Below are 17727 nucleotides of genomic sequence, written 5' to 3'. Positions count from 1 at the left end.
ATTACCATCAAGTAGAATTAGGCTTTTAGGATATATTCCAACATATTGTCATTGATGAGATTTATGCTCTTTTTATAGATGGATAAATATTTATGTATTTATTTATTTATTTATTTATTTATATTGAATAAGTCTGGCCTATTCCTTATTGTTTTTATTTCCATACTCAATAGAAAATATCAAAATACCAAAAAAAAGTGTAGTCCTGTTTCTATAACAAGTGTAGTCCTGTTTCTATGTTTGTACTTGGTGTGTATTTAAATTTGGTCCACATTGGTTGAGCTATACACGTGAACAAGGCTGCTTGACAGCCGAAATGCGTTGTGTTAATAAATACTACTAGTTTGTGAATTCCTGAGTGTGCGTCTTCACTGTGGAAGTGCTGCTTTTTTTATTTGTAATTATCCGGAGTGTTCTGCCGGTTTCTGATGCACCACCCCTCTCGGTCCTTCAGGAGCCCGGTAGTGAGCATTTTTGTTGTTGTTAATATATATATATATATATATATATATATATATATATATATATATATATATACATAGTTATATATAGTTATATGTATTTATGTACTATTTTAAAGGAAATTATGGAAGAACAGAAGGTCTCCGTTAACGCCAGACCTAACAACACTCTTTTCATCAATTTATTCACCATAAATATTAAGATCTTTGCTGCTACAATCATAAATCATACATGAACTCTGTCACTCATCTTTGCACTCATTTGTCCACTGACACATTATTGCATTCACCTTTATAAACACAACTGCAATAACACATAATCACACTCAATGTATGCATGATAAATTAAAAGAATAGAAGCTCAGTAGCATCTGCTGCCAATATAAAAACTAAACATAGCAGTGGGTGTCCATCTTGCAGAGGTGTTTTACCTAGTCCGTTATTATTTTAAAGTTTTAGGATGACTACAGTGTTTGGAACAGACTTGCTGGCCATATCAGAATGATAAAACAATTATATGTTGATATGTTATGGGGAACATAATTCTATAATGGTCGTCTGGTTTAGATGAAGTAGTCAAGTAGGATGACGCACACTGTAGATGAAATGAATAGCAAGCAAACAACTATTTAGCAGTGACCAGAGAGTTGTGGGATGATAATATATTAAAGAAAATAAAAAGAGAAGAAACAAATAAATGAAAGGGAGCTATGAAAGTTGAAAAACGAAAGGACTGGCCAACCAGCAACTGATGCTGTTCACTCAGGGTAGGGTGGATGAGCACATATGATCAGAAACTGCCGTCATTCACAGGACAAGAGAGCCAATGACTGATGTTGAGTGAACCTCATGCAGCATGTGGTCACGGATGGAAGCAGAGTGTAAATCATAGGTGCCGGAAGTAAGGGAGCTGCAGCACCCCCCAAAAATAGTCATGCTGGATTCCCCAAGGAGAATGAGCATTAAAAATTCCTTTAAATATGCTTTTATCTTGCCACATTTAGGTGGTCATTACAACCCTGGCGGTTGGTGTTAAAGCGGCGGTAAAACCGCCAACAGGCTGGCGGAACAAAAAATGTAATCACGACCGTGGTGGAAACCGCCAACAGACGGTACAAACAAACAGCGCGGCGGTCACCGCCAACAGACAGGCGGAGGACAATGTACCGCCCACAGTGTCACAACCTACCAATCCGCCACCTTTTCCGGGGCGGACTCACCGTGAACCAAAACACGGCAGAAACAGGACTTTGAAGGGAAAACGCTCACCTCTACACATCCCACGAGGAACCAGGACGCCATGGAACCAGAGCTGCAGATCCTGCCAGCCCTTATCTTCTTGCTCCTCTACCAGGAGTACGAACGCCGGCGGCGAAGACCACGGTGAGTACTGCACCTACGACACAGGGGAGGGGGGAGGGAAAAAACAGGGACACACACACGCAACACCCCCACCCCCACCCTCACCCACTACAACACACAATAATACATCATGATACATTACAGTTACACCCCGCAACCACCCCTGAAGAATGCAAAGACCAAAGAAAATGAGTGTAACCATTGTAATATATTAAAATCCAGTACGCAAATATATATATATACACTATAAACAAAATATACACTGCAAATAGTATTCCAGGTAGTGCTCCATTGAAGTCCGTGGAACACTGGGCTCACACGGTATGGGCGAGGCCCACACTCAATCCCCGAACATGACGGAGAAAACACTGCAGGGGCATCAGATAGCAAGAAAACAGGCACCTCAGGGGCAAGGGAAAGGGGGGACACCTCAGCCGGTTGAGTGCACAACGCCAAATCCACCAGGGGGCCACATGCCCACTGTTCCATTCTGGGGAGTGCAAAGCCACAGTCTCTCAAGTCTCTGCAGTGGGTGGTTTTGCCAACTGCTTTATCCTGGGGAGTGCAAAGCCACAGTCTCTCAAGTCTCTCCAGTGGGTGGTTTGCCAACTGCTTTAACTTTTTTGGAAAACTACAGCAGGAAATAGTTTATTGCATGCCACGAGTGGACATCCCGATAAACTCAAATGGAGTATCCCGTATGGGGAACTATTGAGGGCCAAACGAATAAGTAACACGGATGAGGCATTTGAAAGTGAACAGAAAGATATGGTTATCAGGTTCAGGCAAAGAGGCTACCCGGATTGGGTAATCAAAAAGGCTACAGAAAAAATTAAAAAGGTTGAAAGAATCCAGACTCTTTTTGATAATATGGTTAAAGTGGTAAATGAGAGTAATGATGATATCATATTGATCCTAACCTATAATGAGGATACTACTCAGATTAAGAAGATTATTTCTAAACAATGGAATATTTTGAAGAGTGATCCAATTATTGGTAAAGAAATTCAGAAATGGCCTTTGATTACTTATAGAAGAGGACATAATCTTCATGATATGTTGAGATCAAATGATGTCTCTTCTATTTCTCGTGTGAAGGAACATAATTTACAAGGATTCTTTCCCTGCGGTCATTGTAAAGCCTGTCAAAATAGTGTGGGAAGAAAGGAGTATCCCATAAAAAAAACAGGGACGAATAGACAAATTAAGCAGTTTCTAACATGCAGTACTCCATTTACCATTTATATACTGGAATGTCCCTGTCATTTGTGGTACATAGGAAGTACAAAACAGGCAGTGAGAAAACGTATTCTTGCTATTAAATCAAAAGATCCACACTATCCAGTAGCCAGACATTTTCAGGACTTTCATAATTCTGATGTTACCTTATTATCTTATTTTGGCATTGAACATGTGCCATTACACCATAGAGGCGGTAACAGAGAGTTGATTTTACGTACAAAAGAATCCAAATATATTTTAGATTTGGAAACTAAGACACCGGGAGGATTGAATGTTGGTGAGGAGCTTAATACTCACTTATTTGATGATTAATTTGATGAATTGGTTAAGATAGAAGGGACTATAGCTTTCAGTATATTCAGTGGTACTGTTAGATTCTTTTCAGCAATGCTTTTTTTTATCATTGTTTATATTTTAATGTATTTATTTTAATTATGTCTTTTCAGAATGGAGGGGTCCGGATGGATTCCTGATTCCAGATCACATTTGTGCTTGGGTCTCCACAGGGTGTTAAGGATATGAGCAACATAGAAACAGTGTTGATTGTGTTTGGGTACTATGAATTGGAATGGAAAAGTGGTTTCTATTTCTTCATGATAAGAGAATATTAGTGATATTGTTGAGGAATTCAGGTATGGATTTAGAGAATATATAATATGGGAATTGGAATGTTTTAAGTAGGAGAAATGAAATTTAGATAGTGGTCTCTGTTTATATACATGTAAAAAAGAATATACAAAATATTTAATTTGTTTTACAGAAAATATATATGAGCCGTATTTATATTTATATTTATAGCTACAGCGGGTTATTTATTACCATCAAGTAGAATTAGGCTTTTAGGATATATTCCAACATATTGTCATTGATGAGATTTATGCTCTTTGTATAGATGGATAAATATTTATTTATTTATTTATTTATTTATTTATTTATTTATTTATTTATTTATTTATTTATATTGAATAAGTCTGGCCTATTCCTTATTGTTTTTATTTCCATACTCAATAGAAAATATCAAAATACCAAAAAAAAGTGTAGTCCTGTTTCTATAACAAGTGTAGTCCTGTTTCTATGTTTGTACTTGGTGTGTATTTAAATTTGGTCCACATTGGTTGAGCTATACACGTGAACAAGGCTGCTTGACAGCCGAAATGCGTTGTGTTAATAAATACTACTAGTTTGTGAATTCCTGAGTGTGCGTCTTCACTGTGGAAGTGCTGCTTTTTTTATTTATAATTATCCGGAGTGTTCTGCCGGTTTCTGATGCACCACCCCTCTCGGGCCTTCAGGAGCCCGGTAGTGAGCATTTTTGTTGTTGTTAATATATATATATATATATATATATATATATATATATATATATACATAGTTATATATAGTTATATGTATTTATGTAGTATTTTAAAGGAAATTATGGAAGAACAGAAGGTCTCCGTTAACGCCAGACCTAACAACACTCTTTTCATCAATTTATTCACCATAAATATTAAGATCTTTGCTGCTACAATCATAAATCATACATGAACTCTGTCACTCATCTTTGCACTCATTTGTCCACTGACACATTATTGCATTCACCTTTATTAACACAACTGCAATAACACATAATCACACTCAATGTATGCATGATAAATTAAAAGAATAGAAGCTCAGTAGCATCTGCTGCCAATAAAAAAACTAAACATAGCAGTGGGTGTCCATCTTGCAGAGGTGTTTTACCTAGTCCGTTATTATTTTAAAGTTTTAGGATGACTACAGTGTTTGGAACAGACTTGCTGGCCATATCAGAATGATAAAACAATTATATGTTGATATGTTATGGGGAACATAATTCTATAATGGTCGTCTGGTTTAGATGAAGTAGTCAAGTAGGATGACGCACACTGTAGATGAAATGAATAGCAAGCAAACAACTATTTAGCAGTGACCAGAGAGTTGTGGGATGATAATATATTAAAGAAAATAAAAAGAGAAGACACAAATAAATGAAAGGGAGCTATGAAAGTTGAAAAACTAAAGGACTGGCCAACCAGCAACTGATGCTGTTCACTCAGGGTAGGGTGGATGAGCACATATGATCAGAAACTGCCGTCATTCACAGGACAAGAGAGCCAATGACTGATGTTGAGTGAACCTCATGCAGCATGTGGTCACGGATGGAAGCAGAGTGTAAATCATAGGTGCCGGAAGTAAGGGAGCTGCAGCACCCCCCAAAAATAGTCATGCTGGATTCCCCAAGGAGAATGAGCATTAAAAATTCCTTTAAATATGCTTTTATCTTGCCACATTTTGGTGGTCATTACAACCCTGGCGGTTGGTGTTAAAGCGGCGGTAAAACCGCCAACAGGCTGGCGGAACAAAAAATGTAATCACGACCGTGGCGGAAACCGCCAACAGACGGTACAAACAAACAGCGCGGCGGTCACCGCCAACAGACAGGCGGAGGACAATGTACCGCCCACAGTATCACAACCTACCAATCCGCCACCTTTTCCGGGGCGGACTCACCGTGAACAAAAACACGGCAGAAACAGGACTTTGAAGGGAAAACGCTCACCTCTACACATCCCACGAGGAACCAGGACGCCATGGAACCAGAGTTGCAGATCCTGCCAGCCCTTATCTTCTTGCTCCTCTACCAGGAGTACGAACGCCGGCGGCGAAGACCACGGTGAGTACTGCACCTACGACACAGGGGAGGGGGGAGGGAAAAAACAGGGACACACACACGCAACACCCCCACCCCCACCCTCACCCACTACAACACACAATAATACATCATGATACATTACAGTTACACCCCGCAACCACCCCTGAAGAATGCAAAGACCAAAGAAAATGAGTGTAACCATTGTAATATATTAAAATCCAGTACGCAAATATATATATATACACTATAAACAAAATATACACTGCAAATAGTATTCCAGGTAGTGCTCCATTGAAGTCCGTGGAACACTGGGCTCACACGGTATGGGCGAGGCCCACACTCAATCCCCGAACATGACGGATAAAACACTGCAGGGGCATCAGATAGCAAGAAAACAGGCACCTCAGGGGCAAGGGAAAGGGGGGACACCTCAGCCGGTTGAGTGCACAACGCCAAATCCACGAGGGGGCCACATGCCCACTGTTCCATCCTTTGGAGTGCAAAGCCACAGTCTCTCAAGTCTCTGCAGTTGGTGGTTTTGCCAACAGCTTTATCCTGGGGAGTGCAAAGCCACAGTCTCTCAAGTCTCTCCAGTGGGTGGTTTGCCAACTGCTTTATCCTGGGGAGTGCAAAGCCACAGTCTCTCAAGTCTCTACAGTGGGTGGTTTGCCCACTGTTCCATCCTGAGGAGTGCAAAGCCACAGTCTCTCAAGTCTCTACAGTGGGTGGTTTGCCCACTGCTTTATCCTGGGAAGTGCAAAGCCACAGTCTCTCAAGTCTCTCCAGTGGGTGGTTTGCCTACTGCTTTATCCTGGGGAGTGCAAAGCCACAGTCTCTCAAGTCTCTACAGTGGGTGGTTTGCTCACTGTTCCATCCTGGGGAGTGCAAAGCCACAGTCTCTCAAGTCTCTACAGTGGGTGGTTTGCCCACTGCTTTATCCCCAGAGTGCTTCATCCTGCCAAGGACTGAGGTAGTGGATGCCTTTCTCCACTGGTTCTGGAGCGGGCTTTGTGCCCAGAGTGCTTCATCCTGCTCGTGACGGACTCAGAAGCGTCAGTGCCCTTGGCACTCATGGGCCAGCGGTGCTTGTGGCGGCGGTGCCCTGTTCAGCGGTGCTAGTGGTGGCGGTGCCCTGTTCAGCGGTGCTTGTGGTGGCGGTGCCCTGTTCAGCGGTGCTAGTGGCGGCGGTGCCCTGTTCAGCGGTGCTAGTAACGGCGGGGCCCTGTTCAGCGGTGTTTGGGGCGGCGGTGCCCTGTTCAGCGGTGCTTGTTGCGGCGGGGTCCTTTGCAGGGACTCAGCTGCTGGCGGTCCTGTCTGGCACAGGGGGGCTTGTGCTGGCGGTCCTGTCTGGCCCAGCGTGGCTGGTGCTGGCAGTCCTGTCTGGCCCAGTGGGGCTGGTGCTGGCAGTCATGTCTGACCCAGTGGGGCTGGTGCTGGCAGTCATGTCTGGCCCAGCAGGGCTGGTACTGGCGGAGGCCTACTGGGCAGCAGGGCTGGTGGCGGTAGCCTCCTGGGCAGCTGGGCTTGTGCTGGCGGTGTCCTCCTGGGCAGCAGGGAGGATGGCGGTAGCCTCCTGGGCAGTCTGGGCTCGTGCTGGCGGTGGCCTCCTGGGCAGCGGGGATGATGGGGGTCGCCTCCTGGGCAGCAGGGCTGGTGGCGGTGGCCTCCTGGGCAGCTGGGCTGGTGCTGGCCGTGGCCTCCTGGGCAGCGGGGATGATGGCAGTCGCCTCCTGGGCAGCAGGGCTGGTGGCGGTGGCCTCCTGGGCAGCTGGGCTGGTGGCGGTGGCCTCCTGGGCAGCAGGGATGATGGCGGTCTTCTCCGCCGTGCTGCTCTTCCCAGACTTGCTGACTTTCTTGTGGGCCTTCCCCACCTTGGAAGGTGTCGCTCCACACTCCCACCTGTACCCCTGGGAGCGGCTTTGGTGGCTGGAGTCTTCCCCCTGCCCTGCCGGGCACTGGCCAACTTTTGATGCTTGACAAGTGGAGGACTGTCCGTGCTGTGGTTCTGTGCAACACTGGCTGCCCTGGTGACCGGTGCACTCCAGATTCCGGTGACTACAGGCACCACTGGTCCCTGAGATGTTGTGGCTGAGGTGCTAGGTTGGGACCTGGAGAGTCGGGCCCTAGGAGACGGATGGGGTGGGGGAGGTGTGGGAAAGAGGTCAAGGTTGGACAGGAAAAGGTTTTGGGGAACACTGGCACGGGTAGCTGGAGGGGGTTTGGGAGTGGAGGAAGAGGTTGTGGTTGTAGGAGGTATTAGTTTGGTGACTTTGGGTGAAGGTGCATGTGCTGGAGGCTGTCGTGAGGTGGATAGCTGTTGGGTGGGTGTGTGTCGCGTTTGTGTATCTTGGGAGGTGGCGTCACAGACACACTGGGAGAGGACACAGGGGACGTGTGAATGGCAGTGGGGTTGGTGACTGCACATGAGCGTGGTGTGGTGGTGGGTGTGCTGGTAATGGAAGTAGTGGCTGTAGATGAATTGCATGCAGGTGTGAGTGTAGACGAGACTGGGAGGGAGGAGGGAGACGAGGAGGAGGGGGACACAGTGGAGGCAGTGGATGTTGGTGTGCCTGCATGTGTGTGATGCTTGCGTGAGTGCCTGTGGGATGTGTGGTGCTTATGCTTGCCAGAGCTTTCCTTGTGTGTTGACATGTGTGCATGCTGGTCTGAAGGTGTGCTTGGGGTAGGCTGAGGTAGAGGGGATTGGGTCTGGGTGGAGGAAGTTGGAGGGGGGGCTAGAGAAAGGGACAATGGCTGCCATCAGTGCTGAGGCCAGAGTCTGAAAAGCTCGGTGAAGGGCCGCCTGACCAGAATGAATGCCCTCAAGGAATGCATTTGTTTGTTGCAACTGCCTTTCTAAACCCTGGATGGCATTCAAAATGGTAGACTGCCCAACAGTGAGGGGCTCCTCACTGAGGGCAGCAGGGGTGACTGGGGCAGGGGCTGAGGTGCCTGGGGCAAAGGTGATGCCCACCCTCCTGGGTGAGCGGGCACGGGCCAAAGACTGAGGGGCTGCTGGGAGGGCGGTGCTGGTAGGGGGGGGTGGCGGCTGTACCTGTAGATGCGGGGGGCACAGATGTTGCCGCCACCACAAGGGAGCTCCCATCACAGGACGAGTCCGTGTCACTGGTGTCAGCACCTGTCCCTGACGTGGAGCTCCCCTTGCCCTCCGTCCCACTGGTGATTTCTGAGTCCATAGTGTCGCCCTCTAGGGCCATGTGGGATACAGCTCCCTCCTGCTCCGGTGCCACTGCTCCTCCGCCTGATGATGCTAATGCACACAAGAACAGGGAGACCACAAAAAGGGGGGGGACGGCAGAAGAAAGACATGTTGAGGGCATGCAATACCGCTACTGTTGTCGGACACATCAGACACAGAAGCCTCCTGCACTACGCTGCGCACTTGAGGTCCACTGTTCAATCCCTGGGACATGGCCTACAAGGCTATGGACGACATCTGCACACATGGATGACACAGGAGCCTGACTAGGTGTACTTCACACTGTACACAGGTGGGGTGGGGTGCCAAAGGGTCTGCCAGAACAAGGGGACCTAACTAGCACACTCGCCCTGGCCTAGGGAAACCCACAGCCCACCTCCCCCACCCAGACACCTCCACTGCGTGCAAAATCAGCAGAATGAGAGTGTACTCACCCCCTTGTGGCTGCTGTGATGCCCTCAAGCGCCCATCCAACTCCGGGTACGCCACCGCCAGGATCCTGAACATCAGGGGGGTCATGGTGCGACGGGCACCCCTCCCACATTGGGAGGCTATCCTGAGCTGAGCCTCCGCCGTCTTCTTGCTCCAGCGTCCTCCCATCTCTTACGGCAGTGGGTGCTCCGTCTGTGGTAGACCCCCAGGGTCCGGACGTCCTTGACGATGGCCCGCCAAATATATTTTTTCTGGTGGGCACTGACCTACATGAATTGTACAGGGGGAAAAGAAAAGTTATTACAAAATGCACCGTCACAGTCATTGGCCCCCATCCCTACCCTTGCCATGATGCACATGCACTCACCGTCGTTTCATGCACGCCTCAATCTCCCCCCATCTTTCATCCACCCCACTCCACGCAGGTATAGCCGATACAGAATGCTCCCAGTGTATTTACCTGTTTGTCTGGAGGACCGTAGAGTAGCGTGTACTGGGGGAGGACCTCATCCACGAGTTTCTCCAACTCCTCCGATGTGAAGGCAGGGGCCCTTTCCCCAGACGCACGAGCCATTGTCTCTTCCAGACCGAGGTCACAGCAGCACTTGGAGTGTAGGTCTTCTCCTGTCGAAGATCAGGTATCGAGTGATTGAAGTGATAGAAAATGGCAGTCATGTCTGTGACAGTGCATACCGTCACTGCAGACATACATCGTCATTGGCTCCTGGGACCCATAGGGTCCAATGTTAACCAATGCAGCATTGCGCCGCAGTCTTCGACCGCCTACCGCGATGGTGTACAACGCCAGCTCAGTTACCTCACATCCCATTGTCCCACTTTACAGGTCAGGCAGCCGCCATTTCAGGGGCCCACGTGGCTTTATTTTTAACTGTGTCACACATACCTAGGTCTTGGCTCAACATTCATACAGGCAAATTTCGGATTATGATTCGTGTTCGGTGTAAGCTGTGTGTACGTATCTCTGAGGTGGTTGACTCTGTGCTCGCTGTTGTCCTCCATAGGCACCGTCCGCTGGGACATGTGAAGAGATGGCGGCATCCTCCGGTGTACAGAACGCTGGTGGACCTGTTGAAAATGGAGGAAAGAAATGTAATCATCACCTACAGGCTTGATCATGCCACAATCCTGGAACTGTGTGCCCGCCATCTCACAGGAATCCCCCCTCAAGTGCAGGTGCCATCAGTACTCCATTTCCTTGCAAGTGGGTCTTTTCAAACTACAGTGGTCATAGCATCAGGGATGTCCCAGCCTATGTTTTCAAACGTGTTGTCTAGAGTGTTGTCTGCCCTGCTGAAACACATGCGGAGCTACATCGTTTTCCCTCAGGTGGAGGATTTGCCTACAGTGAAAGGTGACTTCTATGCCCTGGGACACATCCTCAACATCATAAGTGCCATTGATGGGACACATGTGGCCTTGGTACCCTCCGCAGGAGTGAACAGGTGTACAGAAACCGGAAGAGTTACCATGAATGTGCAGATGTTGTGTTTGGCAGACTAGTACACCTCCCATGATAATGCTAAATTCCCTGGCTCAGTGCATGATGCTTACATCCTGCGGAATAGTAGCATCCCTTATGTGATGGGGCAACTCCAGAGGCACCGTGTGTGGCTACTAGGTGAGCACTTGGAACCAAATCAGTGGGAATAGTTGTCTGGGTCTGGGGATATCCCTAAGAGTTAGTGTGTGTCTAACAGTTGTCCCTCACCATTTGCAGGTGACTCTGGCTACCCGAACCTGTCGTGGCTACTGACCCCTGTGAGTGTGAGGAATCCCAGGACAAGGGCAGAGGAATGCTACAATGAGGCCCATGGGCGAACTAGAAGGATTATAGAGCGGACCTTCAGCCTCCTGAAGGCCAGGTTCTGGTGCCTACATATGACAGGTGGTCCCCTATTCTACTCACCAAAGAAGGTGTGCCAGATCATCGTGGCCTGCTGTATGCTTCACAACTTGGCTTTGCGACGACAGGTGCCCTTTCTGCAGGAGGATGGTCCAGATGGAGGTGTTGTGGCAGCTGTGGAGCCTGTGGACAGTGAAGACGAGGAAGCAGAAAACAGGACATCGACAACAGGAGCTCTGTAATCCTGCAATACTTCCAGTGAAACACAGGTAAGAAGACAAACATGCCTACTACATGTACTTTAACACTACTACCTCTCTACTGTCTGTCCTTTTCATCCAGTGTATGGTCACTGAGTTTTCACTTTCTCTTACGATTTCACAGATGTGGGTCCCACTGTGTGACATCTGCTTTGTTTCCTCATGGACTAGAGCTGTGTGACATAGGTATGTTGACATTACAATTGAAAGAGCATTTTGTCACTGTAATTGCTAATACACATTTTCGAAATCACAGACAGACTCCGGATTGTTTTGTGCTTTAAGGGTGTTTATTTAAGTGCTCAATATTGGAGGGGGTTGTAAAATGGTTAGGGTTGATGGTGGAGGAATGTCCATGGCAGAGTCCAGTCTATTAGTCTCACAGGTGCATTGTCCAAAGGGGCATAGGAAGTGCAGCTGGGGCAGTTTGAGGATGGACAGGGTGACAATGTGGGACAAAAGGATGACGTTCAGGGCGGTCTCATTTCTTGGTGGGGGTCTTGGCATCGTTCTCTGTCTTTGTCCTGGATCTCAGGGACTGTTTGAAGGGTGGTTCTCCCTCTGCAGGGGGTGGGGTGCTGGTGTGGTGGTCCTGTGGTGGTGCCTCCTGTCCACTAGCGCCGGCGGAGGTGGTGGGCAGTTCATCTTCCAGGCTAGTGTCAGGGGCCCCTTGTAGTGCCACAGTGTCCCTCCTGGTGTTGAGGACTTCCTTCAGCACCCCTACGATGGTGCCCAGGGTAGAATTGAATGGATCTGAATTCTTCCCTGAACCCCAAATTCTGTTCCTCCTGCAGCCGCTGGGTCTCCTGAAACTTGGCCAGTACCGTTGCCATCGTCTCCTGGGAATGATGGTAGGCTCCCATGATGTTGGAGAGGGCCACGTAGAGAGTGGGTTCCCTGGGCCTGTCCTCCCCCTGTCGCACAGCCGCCCTCCCAGTTCCCCTGTTTCGCTGGGCCTCTGTCCCCTGAACGGTGTGCCCACTACCACTGCCCCCAGGTCCCTGGTGTTGTTGGGATGGTGGGTTATCCTGGGTTCCCTGTAGTGGTGGAAACACTGCTGCTTGACGTGTCCTAGGGACAGAGGTATGGGCCCGCAGGGTGGGTGCTGTTCTGGTGTTTCCAGAGGGGGGATGCTCTGTAGTGGCCAGTGTGAGGGGAACCGACTGTCCCGAGGTCCCAGATGGGCTGAGCTGGTTGTCTAGATCCAGTTGGACAGAGCTGCTGTCATCACTGTGGGCCTGTTCTGTTGGTGGTGTGGACATGTCTGGACCCTGCTGTGCAGTGACATTGGGTAGGGGTCCTGCAGGGGTGTAAAAGCATGATTATTGCATCTGTGTGTGCCATGGTGTGCAATGGGTGGGTGACCGTGTACACCAGTGCTTGCTTTCCTGTGTGGGACCTTGTATGATGATGGTTAAGGGGGGTGTATGGGTATGTGCAGTGGCCATGCATTGGTTATGGGTGTCCATGCTTTGTTGTTGTATGCAGGGCTTGGTGTTAGGATGTGTGGTTTGTGATATTGGGACATTTGTGAGGAGTTGGAGTGATGGGGGTGAGGACGACGGTGGGGGTATGTGATGGCATGCAGGTAGGGTGGGGGGATATAGTAGTTAAGCTGTGACTTACCAGAGTCCATTCCTCCAGCTACTCCTGCGAGGCCCTCGGGACGCAGAATAGCCAAGACTTGCTCCTCCCATGTTGTTAGTTGTGGGGGAGGAGGTGGGGGTCCACCTCCAGTCCTCTGTACTGCAAGGTGGTGTCTTGAGACCACAGAACGCACCTTCCCCCGTAGGTCGTTCAACCTCTTCCTGATGTCATCCCTATTTCTTGGGTGCTGTCCCACTGTGTTGACCCTGTCCACTATTCTTTGCCATAGCTCCATCTTCCTAGCTATGGAGGTGTGCTGCACCTGTGATCTGAATAGCTGTGGCTCTACTCGGACGATTTCCTTCACCATGACCCAGAGCTCCTCCTCAGAGAACCTGGGGTGTCTTTGCTGTGCCATAGGGTGGTGTGGGTGATGTGTGGGGTGGTGTGTGTTGTGATGTGTAGGGTGATATTTAGTGGTGTGTTGTGTGAGGTGCGTGGATGTTGTGTGAGTGATGGTGTTTAGTGCCTGTGGATGCTTGTTTGTAGATTGTGGTGTCTCTCTCTGGCCTTCTTATGGAATTTTTGGTCATAGGGGTTTGTGGGTGATGTGGGTGTTTGTTTTATATTGTATTGGGTGTGTGGGAGGGGTGTGTGTATGTGTATCAGGTGTGTGTATTTGGAATTGTCCAATGTGGTAGTGTTTTGTAAATATGTGTTTATTTTGAGTGTGGCGGTGAGTACCGCCAATGGAATACCGCAGTTGAAAGACCGCCGCGTGGATTCTTGGGTCGTGATAGTGTGGGCGTATTTCTGTTGGCGTGACAGCGGAGGTTTTGTTATCGCCAGTTTATCACTGACCTTTGGTGTGGCGGACTTGTGTGGGTGTCTAAATTTTGGCGGATTCCGCGGCAGCGGTGGTGTGTTGGCGGTCTTCTGAACGGCGGTAAGCAGCTTTTACCACCAATGTTGTAATGACCCCCTTAGTGTCAAATTTAGCCAACTTTTACCGGCTGATAGCCGAGACATCCTGGCCTGAAGAAAAGCAAGCGGCCTTGTTCTACAAGGGGCTCAAAGAGGAGCTAAAAGATATTCTAGCTCAAATAGACCCGCAGCCTACAGACTGTCAAGACCTGATAAACCTCGTTTTGAGACTGGATCATTGTTTAGCAGAACGAAGGGGAACATGCAAAAAGACTGAAAAATATTCCTGGCGTGTTCACGATAATAGAGACTCAAGAACTCAGAAAGAAAGGACACCCGAACCTATGGAAATTGGCACAATCAGGAGACCTCTGACCCAAGACGAAAAAGAACTATGTAAAACGAATGGACAATGTCTATATTGCGGGGGCAAGGGTCATTTTCCCAAAGAATGTCCAATCAAAACAAAGAGCAAACGAGGTCCTGTCAAGAAACTTGCAGCCAATGCACAAGTCAAGCTGGAAAACTCAAATCACCCAAGATGTAAAGAAGGGTTGCTCTTGGGTGTCACAGTGGACCTTTCACAATCTAGACATCTCAAGCTGGGCATAAAAGTTCAAGTAAAGAAAAAGACCTATTTCAAGAAGGCCCAAATAGATTCTGAGGCTACCGGGAACTTTGTTGACGTCCAATTAGTTTGTGCATGGGAGATCCCATGTATTGAGAAGAAGACTCCAGAAATCATACAGGCAGTAAATGGAAAACTCTTGACTGGAGGTCTGGTAACTCTTCAGACTGTCCCCTTGTTGGTAATCTGTGAGGGTAAGAACCAAAGAAATAAACATAAAGAGAAACTCATCCTTGACGTGATCCATGCTCCCCAGTATGGAATTATCCTTTGCTTACCCTGGTTAACTCATCCCAATCCTGAGATTAATTGGGCAGAACGAAAGGTTGTGTTCTCAGCAGTGCTATGTAAAGAACAATGCCTCCAAAAGTCTCAAGTACCAAAGGTTTACAACTCTTACATAGCCACTGCCACGGAGAAAGAAGTTACATTGCCCAGTATTCATCCTATGAAGATGTATTTGATGAAAAAGAAGCAGAAAACTTGCCTCCTCGTAGACCTTATGACTGTCAAATTGATCTAGTCCCAGGTGCGATACTCCCCAACTGTTGTGTATACGCCCTGTCAGAACATGAAAATCAACATTTACGAAAGTGTCTGGATCAGTTCTTGGAGAATGGTTTCATCCGCCCTTTTAAGTCTCCTCCAGCTTCTCCTTTGTTTTTCATTCCGAAGGCAAATGGAGATCTTCGAACTTGTATCGACTATAGGGGTTTGAACAAAGTCACCATCAAGAATAAATATCCCTTGCCTCTAATCCCGGTCTTGCTAGAACAAGTAAAGAAAGCTAAAATCTACACAAAACTTGATCTCCGAGGTGCTTATCACTTGGTCAGAATGAGAGACGGCGACAAATGGAAAACAGCGTTCAAGACAAGACATTGCATCTTTAAATACACTGTCATGCCTTTTGGACTGTGTAATGCTCCAGCAGCATTTCATTTTTTCTTGAATGACGTTCTTCGAGAGTATCTCAACATATTTGCCATAGTCTACATCGATGACATTTTGATCTACTCTGACAATGAAAATGAACATGTACAACATGTCAAGAAAATTCTTGCATCCCTTCGAAAGCAACATTTATATTGCAAACTAACCAAGTGTGTTTTTCATGTTACCACAGTTGAGTTTTTAGGGGTTATCCTTACCCCTCAAAGTATGGTGATGGCAGATGGCAGAAAAGAAAGTGAAAGCCGTATCTGATTGGCCCACCCCAAAGACTGTTCGTGATGTACAATGTTTCCTGGGGTTTGCAAATTTTTACCGGAGGTTCATAAATCATTTCTCCCAGACAGTGGCCCCAATCACTAAGCTATTAAGAAAGAAAGAAAAAATGGCATGGTCCCCAGATGCTGACCAAGCCTTTTCAACTTTGAAAGAGGCTTTTTCCACTGCCCCATTCTTGACTCACCCTCATGCAGACCGTCCCTTCATAGTGGAAGCTGATGCTTCAGATGTGGCAATAGGTGCAGTCTTGTCACAACGAAACAAAGACACCTTGCCCATCACGATCCCTCAAGAAAGTTCTCTTACACCAGCTGTGTCAGAAACCATTCAACATCTTCATCAAACCCAGAAATTGATTCAACAGCATTTAGAAAAGGCCAAACAAAAATACAAAAAGCATTATGACAAGAAACATTGTGAGGGACCGCAGTATCAACCAGGTGATAAAGAGTGGTTTTCTACAAAACATATAGACTTCAAAAAGAAGCAAATGTTCAACCCTAAATTCATAGGTCCTTACACTGTCCTTCAGCAAATCAATCCTGTGACCTATAAACTGCAATTACCAAGATCATTACAGATTCATCCAGTGTTCCACACTTCCCTCTTGAAAAAGGCAGTCCAGAAGGTCCACCCTCATCCAGCTCCAGTTATAGTACAGGGGGAAGTAGAATACGCAGTCAAGAAGGTGTTGGATTCCAAACTGAGAGGGTGTAATCTATGGTACTTAATCTCATGGAAAGGTTATGGCCCTGAAAGTAACTCATGGGTTTCCGCATCTGATATTCATGCTCCAGTACCTGTGAGGCGTTTTCATCATCTCAACCCAGACAAACCAGGCCCTAGATCGCGTCTGGGAGAGGGGAGTACTGTCAACATCAGGGCAGTGCGCGTTCTACGGGCGACTAGAATGCAAAAACCCAGCACTTTCAAGATAACGTAATTTATGCATTGTGCTGTTGTTTAACCTTTTGCATTGCAGAATTTAATCCTGAAGACTTATCTTCAAGGTGCTTATAAATACTGTTCATTTGCAATGTACTGCTGCAGGCTTTCAGAGTGTGTCAGGGTGTGGTCCCTTTCCGGGGCCTTCTAGAAACTTTCTCTGCAGCATGCCCGGGTGTGGTTTGTGGGTTGGACCAAGACTCTATATAAGGGAGCCAGCCCAGCTCCACATGCTCACTATTGAGAGGTCCCGGTGCAGAGCAGCAGCAACTTCCTGAGCTCCTGTTCCGGAGGCCTACTTTGATCTTCAGGCCTTGCCCTTTCACGTTGTTGGTGATTCTTGATCAGGGCGGTAAGACGGAGGTCGGGCTGTTCCCCCGATCCCGTTCCCAAAAGATTTTGAGTTCTTGGGCCTAATTAGCATGATAAAATGTTTTGCTCTTGTGCGTGTGAATGTGCACTTGATGTTTTATGGCATTTACATGCTGACACTCGAATCGGCAAGACGCGCAATTCTTTACTCGTGTACAAATCTTGATATTCATTGTGCGCTACCATTTTATGGCATTTACAAGGTAGCATCTGAATCGGCAAGACGTGCGATTCATTTCCTGTGCTTAATTCATGTTACTCATTGTACGCTACCATTTCTTGGCATTCATATGATGGTATTCAAATCGGCAAGACGCACAATTCATTTCTTGTGCTTAATTCATTATATTCAGTGTGCGCTACCATTTCTTGACATTCACATGGTGGCCTTCGAATCAGCAAGACGCGCAATTAATTTCTTGTGCTAAATTCATGTTACTCATTGTACGCTACCATTTCTTGGCATTCATATGATGGTATTTGAATCGGCAAGACGCGCAATTCATTTCTTGTGCGTAATTCATGATATTCAATGTGCGCTACCATT

This window comes from Pleurodeles waltl, chromosome 5, assembly GCF_031143425.1.
Source record: "Pleurodeles waltl isolate 20211129_DDA chromosome 5, aPleWal1.hap1.20221129, whole genome shotgun sequence".
NCBI classification, from domain to species: domain Eukaryota; kingdom Metazoa; phylum Chordata; class Amphibia; order Caudata; family Salamandridae; genus Pleurodeles; species Pleurodeles waltl.
This window is presented reverse-complemented; position numbering follows the sequence as displayed.